The 13,182-nt window shown below is 43.3% G+C and overlaps 3 non-coding genes across 3 annotated transcripts; all 3 read left to right on the top strand.

Annotated features, from left to right (window-relative positions):
* The first annotated feature begins 573 nt into the window (after positions 1–573).
* Positions 574–645, top strand: TRNAQ-CUG (transfer RNA glutamine (anticodon CUG)). Its single transcript has one exon. It is a non-coding gene; the product is annotated as a tRNA-Gln (tRNA).
* Positions 646–9,974: 9,329 nt separating this feature from the next.
* On the top strand, positions 9,975–10,046 carry TRNAQ-CUG (transfer RNA glutamine (anticodon CUG)). Its single transcript has one exon. It is a non-coding gene; the product is annotated as a tRNA-Gln (tRNA).
* Positions 10,047–12,490: 2,444 nt separating this feature from the next.
* On the top strand, positions 12,491–12,562 carry TRNAQ-CUG (transfer RNA glutamine (anticodon CUG)). The gene has a single exon. It is a non-coding gene; the product is annotated as a tRNA-Gln (tRNA).
* The last annotated feature ends 620 nt before the right edge of the window (positions 12,563–13,182 follow it).

Raw genomic sequence — 13,182 nt, 5'->3', positions numbered from 1 at the left:
AAATGCATTTGAGAAAAACAGGATAGGATTTTGTAATGTCGCACTATTTTGTGTAGGAATCTGATGTAAAAGTATTATAAAGTTCGTATTTCTGTAACTTGTTCAAGCTGTTGGACATTTTGAAAGGAGTCAACATTTGTCTCGTTCAACCTACTGGTATTGGATTGGAACTATCAATAACAAAAGATGACAGAAATCTAAAAGGTTGAGATTAGTAAAATAGTACCTCAAAGAATTGGACTGGTACCTTTGCATGCAAAGTCCAAAGTGCCAACCGTTGCTCTTTGGAGCCACCCATGTGAGAGACAGCGAAATGGATGTAGTAGTTTGGAAATGTAGAATGTTTTAATATTCTTCAGTCAAATATGATCATTATTTTGTAAATTGCATGTCCTGATAAACGTTTGCACATTTAACACTGTTATGGAGAATGTAGCTGAAAAGAATCAAATCACATTGTAGCTCTTTACACTATGAGCATTCAACTGAGTTATCTTTTCATCAATGTAAGAAAAGCCCCTGCACTTATGCGCTCTCTTTTGTCTCAATGGAAAAATCCTTCATGCATGGCAGGGTTCCATGGTGTAATGGTTAGCATTCTGGACTCTGAATCCAGTGATCCGAGTTCAAATCTCGGTGGGACCTGCTTGAATTATGAGATTTAATATTTCACTAATTTCTTAGAATTTGGACTTGGAAAAACATAACGTCAAAGTTTTATACTGAAACTTATCAACGTATAAGTATGTATCTATGTACAGATGGCTATATCCATCTAGATAGCGATAATACAATATAAAGAAATGAATTATTCATAAACATAAGTACTGAAGCTGAAAACTAAAAACTGTTCTTTCCCATCCACAATTTATGCAAGAGGTTCTTTTCCTTTCTCATCTTTATGATCAGTAATAAGATAGTTAATTTTGCTGATTTCTTATCTGACAACATATGGCTGAGATACCCGCCACCCCCTCTCAACACAATCCCCAAAAGGAGGGAAACCGGAAACAGTTCTTAAAGTTTTTGGATGTGGGATGGAGTGACCATCCCGGCCGTATTTATTAAAACAAAATTAAAACATTAAACGTTTTCATGTTATGTACAATTTCCTTATCACATTACGATGTTTGGCTAACCTTAACATAATCTCTAATACAGAGGTTCTCCTAGCCGAACTAGCATCCTACAAAACATTCTCTAAGAACACTGAAATTGTACATCCTAACGTTTAAGGGCCAACGGCAAGGTCATAACCGGTGTCAAGATCCCTAACCAGACTTACCCCTCCCACTTGGGAGGGGCGACAGCACAGAGGCTTACCTCAAGTGCAACTACTAACAATTTCCCTTGACTTGACGGGGGCCCTTAAGACTCGACGCCATTTAAAGGTCGTTCGAACACTTGTGTGTGGTATCTAGAAGGTATCGTTGACCTCTCCCCACCCCACACAACTTACCGCATCTGCCGTCGCAGATGACCCTGGCCCCGGGAAATTCCCCAGGAGGGGGCTGTAACCCCTCCTACAAAGGAAGGGGCCTTGACCGCCTTTCCTTTACTTCCGGCGACCCGCCCTTAGACGGGACCGCCTCCCCACTGAGGGGCCAATGGCCACCTCTCCCGAGCGCTCCCATCCGTGTTGGGTGACGCCCACTCATAGGGATCTACCAATTAGTGCTCACCGATCATGACCTTACCGCCTACCAAAAATAAATACGACAATTCTGAAACCTATGAAAACATTGGTCACTACGACCGAAAAGAGCCTGCTAGAAATGCAACACTACATCAACTCATTTTAATCGTAACAACCTAGACTGTATTCACCATACTTTATTATGATTAACCACAAACTGATACTGTCACAGCCTGTAAACGAAATGGAAAAACCAACTTATAACTTCACTTTATTGCACAACAACTTGCTGTCCTCAGGGGCTGGTGGGTGGGTCAAAATTGGCTCTTCGTTCCGTCCCGAGCTCACGTGTAGCGAGGGGGTGCAGCTTCGGAGCACAAGAACAAGAGGACGTCTTCTGGTCTTGCGCCTTCTTTTATCCGTCTTCAGGGTGGGCGAAAACCCGCCCCTGCCCGCCCCGAGGGCGTGGCCGGCTGCGTCGGTGTCTAGGCCAGCCCACTCTAGGGCGGGAAAAAGCGTGCCCCGGCTACGCCGCTTCGGGCATACCAGCCGAGACGCGCCTCCCGCCCAAAAATGGCTTCCCGGGGGGATCGAGGCACTCAGCCATACGTTCGGGGGGACCGAGTGGTCGCCCCTTTCCATATGGCTGAGATACCCGCCACCCCCTCTCAACACAATCCCCAAAAGGAGGGAAACCGGAAACAGTTCTTAAAGTTTTTGGATGTGGGATGGAGTGACCATCCCGGCCGTATTTATTAAAACAAAATTAAAACATTAAACGTTTTCATGTTATGTACAATTTCCTTATCACATTACGATGTTTGGCTAACCTTAACATAATCTCTAATACAGAGGTTCTCCTAGCCGAACTAGCATCCTACAAAACATTCTCTAAGAACACTGAAATTGTACATCCTAACGTTTAAGGGCCAACGGCAAGGTCATAACCGGTGTCAAGATCCCTAACCAGACTTACCCCTCCCACTTGGGAGGGGCGACAGCACAGAGGCTTACCTCAAGTGCAACTACTAACAATTTCCCTTGACTTGACGGGGGCCCTTAAGACTCGACGCCATTTAAAGGTCGTTCGAACACTTGTGTGTGGTATCTAGAAGGTATCGTTGACCTCTCCCCACCCCACACAACTTACCGCATCTGCCGTCGCAGATGACCCTGGCCCCGGGAAATTCCCCAGGAGGGGGCTGTAACCCCTCCTACAAAGGAAGGGGCCTTGACCGCCTTTCCTTTACTTCCGGCGACCCGCCCTTAGACGGGACCGCCTCCCCACTGAGGGGCCAATGGCCACCTCTCCCGAGCGCTCCCATCCGTGTTGGGTGACGCCCACTCATAGGGATCTACCAATTAGTGCTCACCGATCATGACCTTACCGCCACAGGTCCGGATAGTTGACCGGCTATCCGGACCCCCCACAAAACTCCTACCTAAAGGTCATGTTCCAAAGATTTTAACCAGGCTAGGAAGTCTCCTATGAGTAACTCATTCCCCGCCCTCGACAAATGCACACCATCCCCCAGATACATACTGTCATCATTAATACAATTATGCGAGATCGAATGCAATGCCTTGGAACGGAACAACCTACTCACTTTGTTATTCAATTTTTTAACCGAATGATTCAAAGCAGGGATCGAGATAGCCCCCCGCCACACTTTTCGTGGGATCATATGAGACCATGCGATTAGGCACCCCGGAACTCTCCTCGCTAACCAACTTACCGTGGAAAGCATAGCCTCCAGGAGAAGTCGTCTACCGGTGGTGACCAAATCATTGCCCCCCAAATGCACTATGACTATGGACGGCGGTGACCTCATCCGCTCTAACAAGCCCTCAAAAAATTCCTGAAACTGGTCAATACAGAGACCGCCCCTTCCGTAGAAGGACACTCTGTACCCGTATTCCTCAGGTACGTGACCCATGTCACCTGCTTTGAATACGTCTGCAGCCCGTCTCACGTATGAGTGGCCCACGACCCAAACCTCCTTCCTCACAGCCGGTGACGTGCGACCGCTGACCTGGTGTTGGGTCGACTGCTCAGTCTGCCCTGCCGCGTAGGCTTGCGCAACTGAAAACAAACAAAAACAAGAGGCGTGAGTACATGATTACAGTTTCACAACATGTGCAATCGCACGTACCTCTTATAACAATTGGAGGACCAGCGCCCCACACGTTTCACTTGTTCTACATTAAGACCTCTGGCTGTAGCTTCAGTGGCAGCCCCTATACGAAAGGAGTGGGTCCCAAATTCGCCCGGGTCCAAGCCCGCTGCGGCAATGGCCATTGCAAGCACCCGTTGAAACTGAAACCTCGTCAGCGGGGTGGCGTCTGCATGCCTCAACAATGTCCCTCCCCATGATGCCACCCTTCGTGCTAGGTAATCTTCTAAGCACTGTACCGGACACATGGATGAGTCGGGGTTCCTGCGGATGATCGTACAGTCCCCTCTCCCATCTTGGTCAGTCTTGGACCTGAGAAAGGAGACAATCATCGCATCACCCCTGATCTGGACATGCTCCCTGCACAAGCCCCCCGTCACGTCCCGTTTGTTCCTTGCAACCAGCTCACTAACTCTCATAGCCCCGTGAAATGCCAGCGTAAATGCAGTCCGGAACAAACAGGTCTCGAACGGGGACGAGCATGTGTTCGGGAGCGTGACCAGTAACTGGGACAACCTGTCTAGACCTATCGGTCGTCGTACATCTACTCTGCGACCCTCTAGACGTTGCCACCCACGTAGCGCTTTTTGTACCGTGAAAGACGCTGTTGGGTCCAGGATGCCATGGGCCCTGGCAACAAAGGAAATGGCGGCACGATGCCTTTGGGCCGTAGCCACCGATTTCCCAGCCCTACGTAAGGACATCAGAAAAAGTACTACCAACTCCTCCTGACCCCAAAGTCCTCCTCTCTCTGCCCCCAAAAAGGCTAAATAGGCCTGGAACGCCCCTTCATATGCCTTCCTTGTCCTGGGTGCTAGACTCTCTCCCACGAGGTGACGAAGTTCGGGGCACCGAGAGACCAGAGAGCTTCGGGGAAGGGTGCCGGCTCCGGGTCCGCTGAAGGAAGGAAACCCGAGAAAGCCTGCATGTGAAAACGAGACAGTGCATCAGCAGCCTGATTCATCACCCCTGGGACATGTTTTGCTCTGAATACTACGTTCAGTTGCATACACAGTAAGACAATTTCTTTGAGGACCCTCAAAATCAACTTACAACGGGCTGCCTGACTATTGATGCATTCTACCACGGTCATATTGTCGGACCAGAACACAACAGAATGATCTCTGAACCCTTCTGGCCAGGTTCTCAGGGCCACCAGAATGGGAAATAGTTCGAGGAAAGCGATGTTACTTGTCAGCCCCTTCTCGTGCCACCATAGGGGCCACTTTTGTGCCGACCATTTTGTGCCGAAGATGGCGCCAAAACCTACGCTTCCTGCTGAATCTGTCCATAGCCCAAGCTCTTCAGAGGAGACGGCTGGCTTGTTCCAGACGACCCGGCCATTGAAGTCCGCCAAGAATGCTAACCAAATCCGCATGTCCTGGCGGACCTCGGCCGATAACCTTGTGCGATGATGACCCTCCTTTAAGCCAACCATCGCTTGGGCAATTGAGCGGGAAAAGGGGCGAGCCATTGGTATCACCCTCAAGGCAAAGTTCAACTTTCCCACTAACTGTTGCAACTGATGCAGTGTAACTTTGGATGCCTTTAAACATACTTGGAGGGCTGCCCTGAATTTCGACACTTTGCTAGCTGGTAAACGGAAGCACCCCTCCCTTGAGTCCAACTCGATCCCCAAAAACTCGAGGCAAGTCGTGGGACCCATAGTTTTACCTGGTGCCAATGGCACGCCAAGATGATCCATTAACACACAGAATTCAGCTAAGGCCCGGGCACATTCGGAAGTACCGGCGGGGCCAAGGAACAGAAAATCGTCAAGGTAGTGCATTACATTTCGGAAACCCGTTTTCTTAGTGAACACCCATTGCAGGAAAGTACTGAATTGCTCAAAGTAAGCACATGATATAGAGCATCCCATTGGCATACACCTATCCATGTAAAATGACCCCTGGAACCCGAATCCCAGAAGACGCTGATCGTCTGGGTGTACCGGAAGCAACCGGAACGCTGACTCGATATCAGATTTCGCCATCAACGTCCCGTGCCCCAGGCGATTCAAGATGGCTACCGCCTCATCAAAAGATGCGTATCGCACCGAACAAACTTCTGGCTCAATTGCGTCGTTCACCGAAAGACCATATGGAGAAGATAGATTATGAATCAAACGAAACTCACCCGGGTCCTTCTTGGGGACCACCCCTAACGGAGAACAAACGAAATCCGGTACCGGGGGCTCACTAAACGGGCCGGCGACCCGTCCCCGGCTAACCTCTTTCTGAATTTTTTCTTGCACTACAGATGCATGTTGTAAAACGGAAAGTTGATTTTTGCACATCCCTACACCCTGAAAGTCCCCTACCGGGATGCGGAAACCATGTGTAAAACCGTTCCGCAGCACCCCGGCAGAAGTACGATCCGGGTATTCGCTGAGCCAGGGAATCATTGCCAAGGTATCAATCGGGGTTGGTAAAGGCGCCCCTCGGCCTAGCTTAGACCTGTTTGGCGCCTCCCTTACCCCCATTCTCACTCGTTCTGGCTCTGCACGATGACTCAGGATGGGACGCCCCACACGTACTACACTCATGTTTGAATTTACACGATCCCGGAGGCCTGGTACACTTCCCCTTGTTAAAATTAAAACAGAAACCCTTTCTCCCTGTATTGCCTGCGGGCCTCGACTGGTCGTCGGTGCTCGTATTTGGTCGAAAGGGCGTCCCCACATTTTGGCGGGAGTAATCAACAACAGTGCTCCCGACCAATGGCATTCTTAACATTCCCGATTCTTTCATCTTATCCCATGTTAAAGAATCGTAACAATCCCAAGTCAAACTTTTGTTATGTTCCTTTTCTTTCCTGAACAAATTGTCATAACAAAACCAATGGTTACCTTGATACGCTGTCGAGTAACCCATAATTCGTGATTGATAAACGGGAAACTCAGGAAGCAACTCGGGCCTACGTTCCCCCAAAATTGATGTGAAAATACCCCATGCATTGCCCCAGTTGCCAATGTTCTCATTTACCTTAAAGGCGGCCATCTTTGCGCGCCAAACACTCGGATGCATTAAGTCCTTCTGACTTTTTACATGCTCCACATCATAATGATCAACAAGCAGGGAAAAAATATTCACGTACTCCCCCGCCCAGATCTTTTCCTTTATAGCTAAAGGCACATGTTGTCCTAATCTCTCTCTACGAGAGGGTGCTGACTCGTCCCTTGCAATCGGCAATGGCCGCTTACCTGCACCGGACGCAGCTTCTGCCGCTTGCGGCTTGTCTATCCCCGCCAACGGCGTAGCCACTCTAGCTGCCTCTTTTTTCTCACGAAGCCCTTTTATCAGCGCCTGTGCTTCGGCAGCCGTGGCGCCATCACTACTATCCCCCAACCATGCTGCTAGCTGTGCTGCCAGCTCGGGGGGCATGTCTTCCTTGGATGTCGGGGTGACGACAACGGGGATCGGATTCCCCTCCATCGGTACTGGGGTCGGCGCCTCGAGCGGGGCAGAGGGAACCGGGACGGCCCCACCGGCTGGAACCTTTCTCGGCCTCTTAGGTCTCCCTCCAGCCGGCGGGGTGCCCGAACCCTCCTCCCCATCTCGCTCCACCAACCGTTTCTTTATGTCGGACACTTCTTTGCAAAGGGCCCGCACCATCTGTTCGGTCGTCATTCTTTTTGCGCCTTTCTTGGGCATCTCTCCGAGGAAGTATCTAGAAGACAAAGAAAAAGATCAAAACGCTCAAAATTGGCTCTTCGTTCCGTCCCGAGCTCACGTGTAGCGAGGGGGTGCAGCTTCGGAGCACAAGAACAAGAGGACGTCTTCTGGTCTTGCGCCTTCTTTTATCCGTCTTCAGGGTGGGCGAAAACCCGCCCCTGCCCGCCCCGAGGGCGTGGCCGGCTGCGTCGGTGTCTAGGCCAGCCCACTCTAGGGCGGGAAAAAGCGTGCCCCGGCTACGCCGCTTCGGGCATACCAGCCGAGACGCGCCTCCCGCCCAAAAATGGCTTCCCGGGGGGATCGAGGCACTCAGCCATACGTTCGGGGGGACCGAGTGGTCGCCCCTTTCCATTCTTAACTTACACAGTGCATTTAATTGTGAATTTCTTTGAAAGAGGAATTCAGATTAATACATTTGACATGTCTTTCGAAAGATTCTACTTTGTGGTTATGGATCTACTTTAGAAAAACAGAGTGTAAATATCTGTGTGTCTTAATTTCAAGATTGTTATTTAAAAGTTCATCTCTTCTGTCCCCAAAATACACAATTTGATTCCTCAAGTTTTCTTTTAATGAAGGCTTTCCAATTTAAAAAGTTCCTTGTTCCCCTTATCAATAACAGTAAGATTTAAACAAGTAATATCTTGCATCAGCTTCTTGTGATGAGTTGAGAAAACAGAGTCAGCTCACAAAATGTCTCATTATTTTGAGCCATTTTATTTCCATGTTTTCTAAAAGTTCTATCATTTGCTCACATCAAATAGACTTTAAAAATACAATCAATAAATTAATGTTTCACTCTACCCGTGTTAGATTTATGATATTTATGAATACACTTGACAGAAAAAGATTTGGTCATAAGTCACGAAAGTGGTCCCACCGAGATTTGAACTCCGATCCTTGGATTCAAAGTCCAAAGTGCTAACCATTACACCATGGAACCTCCCATGTGACAGGGGAGCAAATTGCTGCAGCAATGTGGACATTTCACATTTTTTATTTTCTACAGTCAAAGACAAACAGAATTACATAACTTTTCTATTCTGTTCAACTTTTGCCTATTGAACTATGTTAGGGAAGGATGTTGCACAAAGGACTCAAGTAACGCTATGACTCTGTTGAACAGTACTTTTTATGTGAGATAAGATTTTGCAATAAAAGATAAGATTCCCCCGTGAATGCAATCTCTTCTGCCAAAATGGAAAGCTCAACCTGGTACAGGTGGGTTGATGGTGTTATGCTTGTCAATCTGGACTCTGAAAACAGGGATCTAAGTACAAAGCTCAGTGGGACTTATCTAAACTTTACGATTTTTTTTCCATTCAGTTCTTAGAAGTATTAATTGGAAAAACATCTCATTTACTTATAAACTTGTACGTATCAACTTATATGTATGTATCTCCCTATATATCGCTATATGTCTATGTATTTTTATCGGAAAATATAAATATATACATTATAAAAATATGTATAATTAATAGAGGTGAAAATAAAGAACAGTTGTTGCCTCTCCGCATTTGAAACATGAGCTTCTTCTCCTTCCTCTTCTATATGTCCTGAAATTGAGATAGTCACTTTTTAATCAATTTTGATCTAACAGCATAGTTGATTTGTACAAAGCATATCATACGATCTGTGAATAATTCTAAAAAAGAAAATTAGATCAGTACCTTTGAGGCCTCCAAGCAAAAGCTTATATTTCATGATTGCAGATCGACTGTTGAAAATCAGCATGAGAAATGTTTTATTTCACAATTTCCATACTAATATACAAAAAACATTTGTACTATCTGAATGATACCGTCATTGTGGTTCTCTAGGTTTGATTTAAGGACACATCTCTTTCAAAATGTGCTATATTCGCCTTATCAATAGTGTAGAAATCTTCAAAAAGGAATGCTGGGAATCAGCCCTCTGAAATGCATTTGAGAAAAACAGGATAGGATTTTGTAATGTCGCACTATTTTGTGTAGGAATCTGATGTAAAAGTATTATAAAGTTCGTATTTCTGTAACTTGTTCAAGCTGTTGGACATTTTGAAAGGAGTCAACATTTGTCTCGTTCAACCTACTGGTATTGGATTGGAACTATCAATAACAAAAGATGACAGAAATCTAAAAGGTTGAGATTAGTAAAATAGTACCTCAAAGAATTGGACTGGTACCTTTGCATGCAAAGTCCAAAGTGCCAACCGTTGCTCTTTGGAGCCACCCATGTGAGAGACAGCGAAATGGATGTAGTAGTTTGGAAATGTAGAATGTTTTAATATTCTTCAGTCAAATATGATCATTATTTTGTAAATTGCATGTCCTGATAAACGTTTGCACATTTAACACTGTTATGGAGAATGTAGCTGAAAAGAATCAAATCACATTGTAGCTCTTTACACTATGAGCATTCAACTGAGTTATCTTTTCATCAATGTAAGAAAAGCCCCTGCACTGATGCGCTCTCTTTTGTCTCAATGGAAAAATCCTTCATGCATGGCAGGGTTCCATGGTGTAATGGTTAGCATTCTGGACTCTGAATCCAGTGATCCGAGTTCAAATCTCGGTGGGACCTGCTTGAATTATGAGATTTAATATTTCACTAATTTCTTAGAATTTGGACTTGGAAAAACATAACGTCAAAGTTTTATACTGAAACTTATCAACGTATAAGTATGTATCTATGTACAGATGGCTATATCCATCTAGATAGCGATAATACAATATAAAGAAATGAATTATTCATAAACATAAGTACTGAAGCTGAAAACTAAAAACTGTTCTTTCCCATCCACAATTTATGCAAGAGGTTCTTTTCCTTTCTCATCTTTATGATCAGTAATAAGATAGTTAATTTTGCTGATTTCTTATCTGACAACATTCTTAACTTACACAGTGCATTTAATTGTGAATTTCTTTGAAAGAGGAATTCAGATTAATACATTTGACATGTCTTTCGAAAGATTCTACTTTGTGGTTATGGATCTACTTTAGAAAAACAGAGTGTAAATATCTGTGTGTCTTAATTTCAAGATTGTTATTTAAAAGTTCATCTCTTCTGTCCCCAAAATACACAATTTGATTCCTCAAGTTTTCTTTTAATGAAGGCTTTCCAATTTAAAAAGTTCCTTGTTCCCCTTATCAATAACAGTAAGATTTAAACAAGTAATATCTTGCATCAGCTTCTTGTGATGAGTTGAGAAAACAGAGTCAGCTCACAAAATGTCTCATTATTTTGAGCCATTTTATTTCCATGTTTTCTAAAAGTTCTATCATTTGCTCACATCAAATAGACTTTAAAAATACAATCAATAAATTAATGTTTCACTCTACCCGTGTTAGATTTATGATATTTATGAATACACTTGACAGAAAAAGATTTGGTCATAAGTCACGAAAGTGGTCCCACCGAGATTTGAACTCCGATCCTTGGATTCAAAGTCCAAAGTGCTAACCATTACACCATGGAACCTCCCATGTGACAGGGGAGCAAATTGCTGCAGCAATGTGGACATTTCACATTTTTTATTTTCTACAGTCAAAGACAAACAGAATTACATAACTTTTCTATTCTGTTCAACTTTTGCCTATTGAACTATGTTAGGGAAGGATGTTGCACAAAGGACTCAAGTAACGCTATGACTCTGTTGAACAGTACTTTTTATGTGAGATAAGATTTTGCAATAAAAGATAAGATTCCCCCGTGAATGCAATCTCTTCTGCCAAAATGGAAAGCTCAACCTGGTACAGGTGGGTTGATGGTGTTATGCTTGTCAATCTGGACTCTGAAAACAGGGATCTAAGTACAAAGCTCAGTGGGACTTATCTAAACTTTACGATTTTTTTTCCATTCAGTTCTTAGAAGTATTAATTGGAAAAACATCTCATTTACTTATAAACTTGTACGTATCAACTTATATGTATGTATCTCCCTATATATCGCTATATGTCTATGTATTTTTATCGGAAAATATAAATATATACATTATAAAAATATGTATAATTAATAGAGGTGAAAATAAAGAACAGTTGTTGCCTCTCCGCATTTGAAACATGAGCTTCTTCTCCTTCCTCTTCTATATGTCCTGAAATTGAGATAGTCACTTTTTAATCAATTTTGATCTAACAGCATAGTTGATTTGTACAAAGCATATCATACGATCTGTGAATAATTCTAAAAAAGAAAATTAGATCAGTACCTTTGAGGCCTCCAAGCAAAAGCTTATATTTCATGATTGCAGATCGACTGTTGAAAATCAGCATGAGAAATGTTTTATTTCACAATTTCCATACTAATATACAAAAAACATTTGTACTATCTGAATGATACCGTCATTGTGGTTCTCTAGGTTTGATTTAAGGACACATCTCTTTCAAAATGTGCTATATTCGCCTTATCAATAGTGTAGAAATCTTCAAAAAGGAATGCTGGGAATCAGCCCTCTGAAATGCATTTGAGAAAAACAGGATAGGATTTTGTAATGTCGCACTATTTTGTGTAGGAATCTGATGTAAAAGTATTATAAAGTTCGTATTTCTGTAACTTGTTCAAGCTGTTGGACATTTTGAAAGGAGTCAACATTTGTCTCGTTCAACCTACTGGTATTGGATTGGAACTATCAATAACAAAAGATGACAGAAATCTAAAAGGTTGAGATTAGTAAAATAGTACCTCAAAGAATTGGACTGGTACCTTTGCATGCAAAGTCCAAAGTGCCAACCGTTGCTCTTTGGAGCCACCCATGTGAGAGACAGCGAAATGGATGTAGTAGTTTGGAAATGTAGAATGTTTTAATATTCTTCAGTCAAATATGATCATTATTTTGTAAATTGCATGTCCTGATAAACGTTTGCACATTTAACACTGTTATGGAGAATGTAGCTGAAAAGAATCAAATCACATTGTAGCTCTTTACACTATGAGCATTCAACTGAGTTATCTTTTCATCAATGTAAGAAAAGCCCCTGCACTGATGCGCTCTCTTTTGTCTCAATGGAAAAATCCTTCATGCATGGCAGGGTTCCATGGTGTAATGGTTAGCATTCTGGACTCTGAATCCAGTGATCCGAGTTCAAATCTCGGTGGGACCTGCTTGAATTATGAGATTTAATATTTCACTAATTTCTTAGAATTTGGACTTGGAAAAACATAACGTCAAAGTTTTATACTGAAACTTATCAACGTATAAGTATGTATCTATGTACAGATGGCTATATCCATCTAGATAGCGATAATACAATATAAAGAAATGAATTATTCATAAACATAAGTACTGAAGCTGAAAACTAAAAACTGTTCTTTCCCATCCACAATTTATGCAAGAGGTTCTTTTCCTTTCTCATCTTTATGATCAGTAATAAGATAGTTAATTTTGCTGATTTCTTATCTGACAACATTCTTAACTTACACAGTGCATTTAATTGTGAATTTCTTTGAAAGAGGAATTCAGATTAATACATTTGACATGTCTTTCGAAAGATTCTACTTTGTGGTTATGGATCTACTTTAGAAAAACAGAGTGTAAATATCTGTGTGTCTTAATTTCAAGATTGTTATTTAAAAGTTCATCTCTTCTGTCCCCAAAATACACAATTTGATTCCTCAAGTTTTCTTTTAATGAAGGCTTTCCAATTTAAAAAGTTCCTTGTTCCCCTTATCAATAACAGTAAGATTTAAACAAGTAATATCTTGCATCAGCTTCTTGTGATGA

The sequence above is a fragment of the Lissotriton vulgaris genome, chromosome 4_1 (assembly GCF_964263255.1).
Source record: "Lissotriton vulgaris chromosome 4_1, aLisVul1.2, whole genome shotgun sequence".
In the NCBI taxonomy this organism is placed as follows: Eukaryota; Metazoa; Chordata; class Amphibia; order Caudata; family Salamandridae; genus Lissotriton; species Lissotriton vulgaris.
This window is presented reverse-complemented; position numbering and strand designations above follow the sequence as displayed.